Below are 6964 nucleotides of genomic sequence, written 5' to 3'. Positions count from 1 at the left end.
CTTTGGTTTATGGCAGGGCAGAATAGAGGTATGTGGGGAAAACTAAACTAAATGCAGAAAGAAAGAAGGCAGAGTCAGAGAAATGCCATGTAGCTGCCAAAGGAGAAAGATGACGGAACCTTACCTGTAGGTAATCCTTGTGGTGATACATAGATGAATAGAAATGGGTTAATTTAAGATGTAAGAGCTAGCTAAAACTATGCCTGAACCATTGGTGTTGTAATTAATATAGTTTTTGTGTTATTATTTGGGTCTGAGCCACCAGGAAATAAATGCACAGTCTCTGCTTACACTTATAATCTGTCAATGACATTTATATCAAATAAAAGAGGCATTGGAAAATTGTAATATTGGTTAAGCACATGTTAGACTGCACAAGCAATTGCAGCAATGTGGGGGTGCCTGAGTTGGTAGTTCAGAGCTCACGAACCACAAGAGGATGCTCCTAAGGGCATGGTCCTTCTCCATCTTCTCAGCCTGTCATTTCCTCCATGTGGCATTATATCGCGTGCATATTCCAGATGGGAATAGAAGGGCTGAGGGTAATGCAAAGGCAAAATGAGTTTGACCTTTGTATTAAAAAAAATTATCCTGTGGGCTGTTATTGTTATTTTGTTGCCTCCTTCTGAGTAACAAAGCCCCATTGAGGGGAGAGTGTTTCTTGAAAGGTGAATATTGTTTCTGCCTTAGACAAAGTCTGGGTGCAGTAGTGAGGGATGAGAGAATGGGAATGGAGCCAGTGGGCAGCCACAACCCCTTCATGGCTCAAACTGTCATTTATATCATCTGCTCATCAGTCCAGTGAAAATACGTTGGACAAAACCACTCCAGTCAGGCTTCTTGGAATTAACAAAGTCTAAAGAGACTGCTGGTTGCAGAGATTCACTGGATGGCTTTTTACCTTTCTGTGTTGCAGTGAACACAGATGTTCTTTTCAGTAGAGTAAACCAATTTCCCAGTTCCTTTAAACTTTGAAGTGTTACTGTGTTTCTTTTATTTTCTGTTTTTAAAATTCCTGATTTGTGACATTAAATATTTTCATGAGATTGTAATAAAAATTTTTATGAAATGTGCTTTGGACTTAGAATAAGATTTCAAAGAAGAGCTGAAGAGCATAGTGAAGGCACAAACTAATATTAAACTAATCAGCACATATTGACTGACTCCCCACTGTCAGAGCAGTTATGACCCACACTTGTCAATCAGTGTTCTGATTGATAGTTCAGGTATCCACCAGAGAGATAATATGATCTCAGTGCTTATCATTGTTATTTTTCTCCTCCTTACCATCATTACCACTATCTGAATTATCACCACCACCACCACTACCATCACCACCATCATTACCATCATCACCACCGTCACCATGGTCACCACCATCACCATTCATCATCATCACACTACTACCATCACCATCATCACCACCACCATTATCACCACCACCATCAACATCATCACCACCACCTTCATTATCACCATCATCATAACCACTACCACCACCACCATCACCATCATTACCACCACTATCACTGTCATTACCACAATCATCACCATTACCACCATCATTATCACCACCAACCACCATCGTTGTCAACACCACCATCACCATCACTATGGTCACCACCACCACCATCATCACCACTACCTTCATTATCACAACTGCCATCACCATCACCACCATCTTCATTACCATCATCACCATCATACCATCAGTCATTGTCATCACCATCATCATCACCACCATCACCATCATCTATTATCAGGAAACTGTAGAATGCCAGTTTTGAAGTTAAACAGTTGGGGTGGTTTAGTGAAGCAAATGAATATTCTGGGCTTGTCATGAGTCTTGGAAAAGAGGAGTTGAAATGAGGACATTACAAAGTCTAGGGTAAGAATATTCCAGACACTCTTCCACACCGAGAGCTGCTATGTTTGTCCATGATGACTTTTTGGCTTTTAGGACACTGATCCCGCACCAGAGATAAGAACGCACAGAACAGTATGAAGTTTGCTTTAAGGCATTGCTAAGGACGAAATACTTGTCTCTTTATCAGAATCTGTTGTTGAAACTGAGCCATCAATGTGATGCTTTGGGGAGGCAGGGCTTCAGTCTGTGATGAGGTGATTGGCAGCTGACCTCTCCTAATGGGATCAGAGCTTTTATTAGAGGCCTCAGCGGCCTTGCCCCTTTCACCAGGAGCAGACAGAATGAGAGGGTTCTGGCTCTGACCTGTGAAGCAGGCCTGCACTGTGCACCAGACTTATTGCTGCCTGAATTGTGGATTTCTTGGCCTCCAAAGCTATGAGAATCGAATTTCCGTTACACTCAGTTTGTGCTATTTCGTTACATCTTCTCGAGCGGAGGAAAACCAGGCGCACACAGAAGGCCAATTGTGTTTGTTAGAGCCCATTCAGAAACTCACCCATTGTGAAGAGATACATCTAAGCATGGATGGCTGTGGGAAACACCCTAACTATAGACATGCAATTGTGACCATTTCAGGAGAGCAGAAACGTCAACAAGCTTTGGAAGAGGTTAGAATACAAATCTCAAGCATTCACTCAGCAGGGGTTCCCTGAGGATATGTGACTTTTCTGAGCCCACGTGACAAGCCATGAACATGGTAATAAATAGAAGACAAGCCCTTGCTTTCCGGCTGTTTCCACAGAGGAATGGAACCACACCACAACACATGATCACATCCATGCTGCATATATACTCATACTCATACACACACACACCACATACACACACATACACACATATACAACATACACACACATACACACATATACCACACACACACATATACACACATACATACACATATACCACATACATACACCACACACACACACACAAAGTAAAATAAGAAAAAAATCATGTGTCAATATATATAATGCCTGCAGGGGTCTCCTGAAGCTGGAAAAGGGCATCAGATTTCCTGGAGCTGGAGTTACAGGCAGCTCTGAGCTCCCTGATGCAGGTGTTGGGAACTGAACTTTGTTCCCCTGAAAGAACAGCAAGCTTTCTTAATCACTGACCCATCTTTTAGCCTCAAGCAATAATAAAATAAATATTTCCTAAAACAATAAAATAGGTACTAGAGTGAAAAAAATTATTTCAGAGGCATCTCCAAATTCTGGACTATTGAGAGGAAGATGGGTGATGTCAGGCAACAGATGTCAGCCACATGCTGACTTTGTATGTCCTTGTCTTACAAGCAATGGGAGGCCACTGATGTGTGTAGGCAAGGTGATTGTTTGATCAGTACTTTATCTCAAAAGGCTCATGTGTTTTGTTTCAAGCAGATATCGTACTAGAAAGATATACTTGAAGAAATCAGCTAGAGAACTAATTATATATGTGAAAATATTAAAATATATAAGACAAAGTAGTATCTTATTTTCTACCAAAAATGATAGCATGGTTTGCAGAAGTCACTTGATGTTGATGGGAGGCCAGAGTGATCAATAGACACACATATTCCCTAATGACAGGAGGCCAGGGCTATCAATATGCACACATATTCCCTAATGATGGAAGTCAGGGTGATTAATAGCCACATGTATTCCCTAATGGTGGGAAGCCAGGGTGATCAATAGGCATATGCATTCCCCAATGAACTGAAGGCATGCAGAAGTGACCTGGGGGGGTTCCCATCTTTTCTCCACACAGTAACTTCAGCTTCTGTGTCTCACATCTTCTATCCCATCTAAGCCCACTTTGTATTACTAACTCCAGGATGTTGATGATGCCATAGAAATACCAAGAGAAATGAGGCTTGCAAAATCTAAAGAGTTTTATGAAGTCAGTGAAGGCAACCCTGGAGACCTGCCCCACCAAGTATGGTCCAGACCAGGAGTATCTGAGATACTCACTACAGCCACCACTGTAGTTGATGAGCCACAGCTTTCCCCACTGCCCAGGGTAAATCTTAACCCACCAATGCAATCTCTTCCTCTTTCTGCTTATTTCTTTAAGGATGTCTGGAGTTAAGAACAGGTAAACAGAATTTAAGAGATGAATATAGGAGAGGGTCTTACTTCAAGATCTTCAGCCTTTGAGAATTCTGCCTCAATGCTGAAAGAAAGACTTGATTCATCAAGATAAATTTCACCTTATCTATTAAATCCAGGATAGGTTCAGTTTATCGTGTTTAGTGAATACAAATCTAATCGTTATAGTGGTTAAAAATTATCCCGGGTATAACAGTTGCTTGTCTGCTGCTGTGATAAATATCACGAGACAAAGCAGTCCACAGAGGATTTATTTGGGCTTACAGTTCCAGAGGGAGAGTCCAGATGGCGGATGAAGCATGGTACAGGCAGCCTGAGAAGACAGCTGAGAGATACCAACTTCAGTCACAAACATAAAACAGAGTGGTCTGGAAGTGTGATCAGGTTATGAACTCTCAAAGCCTTCCCCCAGTGGTGCACTTCCTCCAACAAGGCTGCACCACCTCCCATAACCGGCGCTACCAACCTCACCAGATGTTTTGCCACCAACCTCACCAGGTGTTTGTCTTGTATTGCACTGGGCAAGCCAGACTTGAGCTGTCTATGCAGTCATTGGGAACAAGACAGGAGGATGCATCTGGTCTAAAGTAGAGCAAAGACAGAGAAAAACACAACGTGCAAGCTTTAAGTTAGATCAGAAAATGTGGGTGGGAAAAGTCTGGAAGGTAAAGCTCAGCTCACCAGAAAGACAGTTAAGGAAGACAAGAGGCAAGGTTCCATGTTGGCCAGGGGCCACCTCAGCCTTTTCATCCTGGTTTACTGACCATCCAGTTCTTTGAGCCACAGCTCATCCAATTCTTAGAAATCACGAAAGCAACATTACCCAGATCTCCATTTTGTTTGAAGCTGCAGGCTCTTGGAAACACACCTGCTCACACAGTTTTGCAGACACTTTGTGTGTTAAATGCTGATGGCTGTCTCATGTCCTAAGTCTCCACGTTTCTTTCTCCCTACAGAAAGTCTGCTTTGAAGGAACTTGCTTCCAGCTCACTAACTGTGCCCATTCCAAAGACTCTTAGCCCCTCTGTGATCCTTGTGGTTTTTTCTGGTGCCGGTATTGTTGCTGACTGGTTGCTCAGTGAGGTGTTTGAGGAACTTTTGGCAAGGACCTAATATCCTGTTACCTGGGTGAGATTAAATTGCAATTGATTTGGGCTCCTTATTATTAGTGACATCTGTGTAAGGGGGGCTGGGAAAACCCGTCAATCCTGAGTAATGTTGACACTTCCCCCATCTGCCTGTTTCCTCTCCTCTGGCCTATTTCTTCAGTCTCCCTGTCTCCATTCCTCAACCACAAAGCAAGAAGGTGAGATCTGGCTTTTGGCATGAGGTGGGAGGGGGGAGACCCTCCCACAGAGCTGGGGTCTTTCTTCCTCTAGATCTTCCTACAGGACTGCACAACAGGAAATCATCTGCCGCCACCCTTTGCACCTGGGCCCAATTCTATCCAGAATTCTCCTTGACTTCCGAATGCCTGCAAAAGGAAGATAAAGCTCCCGAGCCCCAACCCCGATTCACTAACCACCCCCATACTTTCTGGGCTGTTTATGCTGTGTTTTATTGGTCGTTAAGCCCTTTGTCCTTTTGGCCTTCAGCATCTCTACTCTCTTTTCCTCTCTGCAGTATTTCATCCTTCACCCTCAGTGGATTTTCCAACTTCCTTGTGTTTTCTTTTGTTACCATGCTCTGGTTTCAGTCACTTCTTGGAGAACTCTGCTCATTAAGACATTTTCATCCGTATTTACATGTTTCTGTCTTTTGTGCTTGCTGATTGCTTATTTGCTGCTCTTGGCATCTCCTTCCTTTGGGGCTTCTTAAAAAAAAGGGCTGCTTTAGTCATCCTGAGTTTTCCGAAGTTTGGTATGCACAGAAGCCACTCAACAGTTGGCTAGTTGACAACCAGTGTCCTGGCGACCAAGTGGAACCTTTAACCCTTTCTGCCCATGCCATGTCCAAGATGCAGCTCTTATCTCCTGCACCCTCTGGCCCGTGGTGTTCTCTGCCCAAACCCCGTGGCTAGAATCTTTTAATGTGGAGATCAGTATCTCTGGGCACAAATATGGCTTGATTCATGACCTAAAGTACTTCCCACACTGAGCACGCAAGCCTTTGGTTTGCAGCCAAAGGGCTATTACATGGAGAATCTGGAGTTGTTTGTGATTCTGGGTTTCATTCTCTGTCCTCTATGCCTCTCCACTCTCTTTCTAAGGGATTAGCGTCAGGCCAGCTGTTGGCTGCCATAGCTGTTCAGCAATCCATTGATCTTTTGCGCAGTTTGAAGTGGTGTTTGAATATGCATTTTCTCTGCGCACCTGAATTATAATGGGCTGATATCTGTGAACCATATGGAATGGCCATGTGGTACTCTGCATGTGCCTGGACTCTGCGATGAGGCAGGGTATTGCATGTGAATTCAAACTGGCCAGTGATTGCCGTCTGTGTCTAACTGCTGAAGAATGGAGAAGGGTCTCCTGCTTTCCTACACAGTTTAATATTGTGGTTAACAACTCAGACCTTGTGACCTCAATAACTGATTGGACCAGTAAGAGCCGGAATCCTCAGGACACTGGAGTTGAAACTGAGTGGTTCTTAAATAGTAGTGTGCCTTAGAATTGCTCTGTCAGAAGAGTAATTGGTTCAGCAGGTCTGGAGTTTCATTTCTTGTACGTGTCTAGATGCTGTTGCTGCCATTCCAAGGATTACATGTAGAAAATCACTCATCAAAACTGCCCTGGAAATCCAGCTTTTCCCTTGGCTGATTGACAGAAAAGATAATGTTGAACTTCAAGCTTCTGAAGGCGACTCATGCCAAAAGACGGAGCCTTCTACTCCATCTGTGGGGCCGGGACAGTTAATCTCCATTGTGAACTGGATGGGATTTAGAGTCACCATGTGTGGTGGTCTGAGCAAGGAATGTCCTCACATAGGCTTGGGTATCTGACCG

Source organism: Alexandromys fortis, unplaced genomic scaffold (assembly GCF_014885135.2).
Source record: "Alexandromys fortis isolate MF-2015 unplaced genomic scaffold, M_Fortis_MF-2015_v1.1 scaffold_62, whole genome shotgun sequence".
In the NCBI taxonomy this organism is placed as follows: domain Eukaryota; kingdom Metazoa; phylum Chordata; class Mammalia; order Rodentia; family Cricetidae; genus Alexandromys; species Alexandromys fortis.
The sequence above is the reverse complement of the archived record's forward strand: the minus strand, read 5'-3'. Positions refer to the sequence as shown.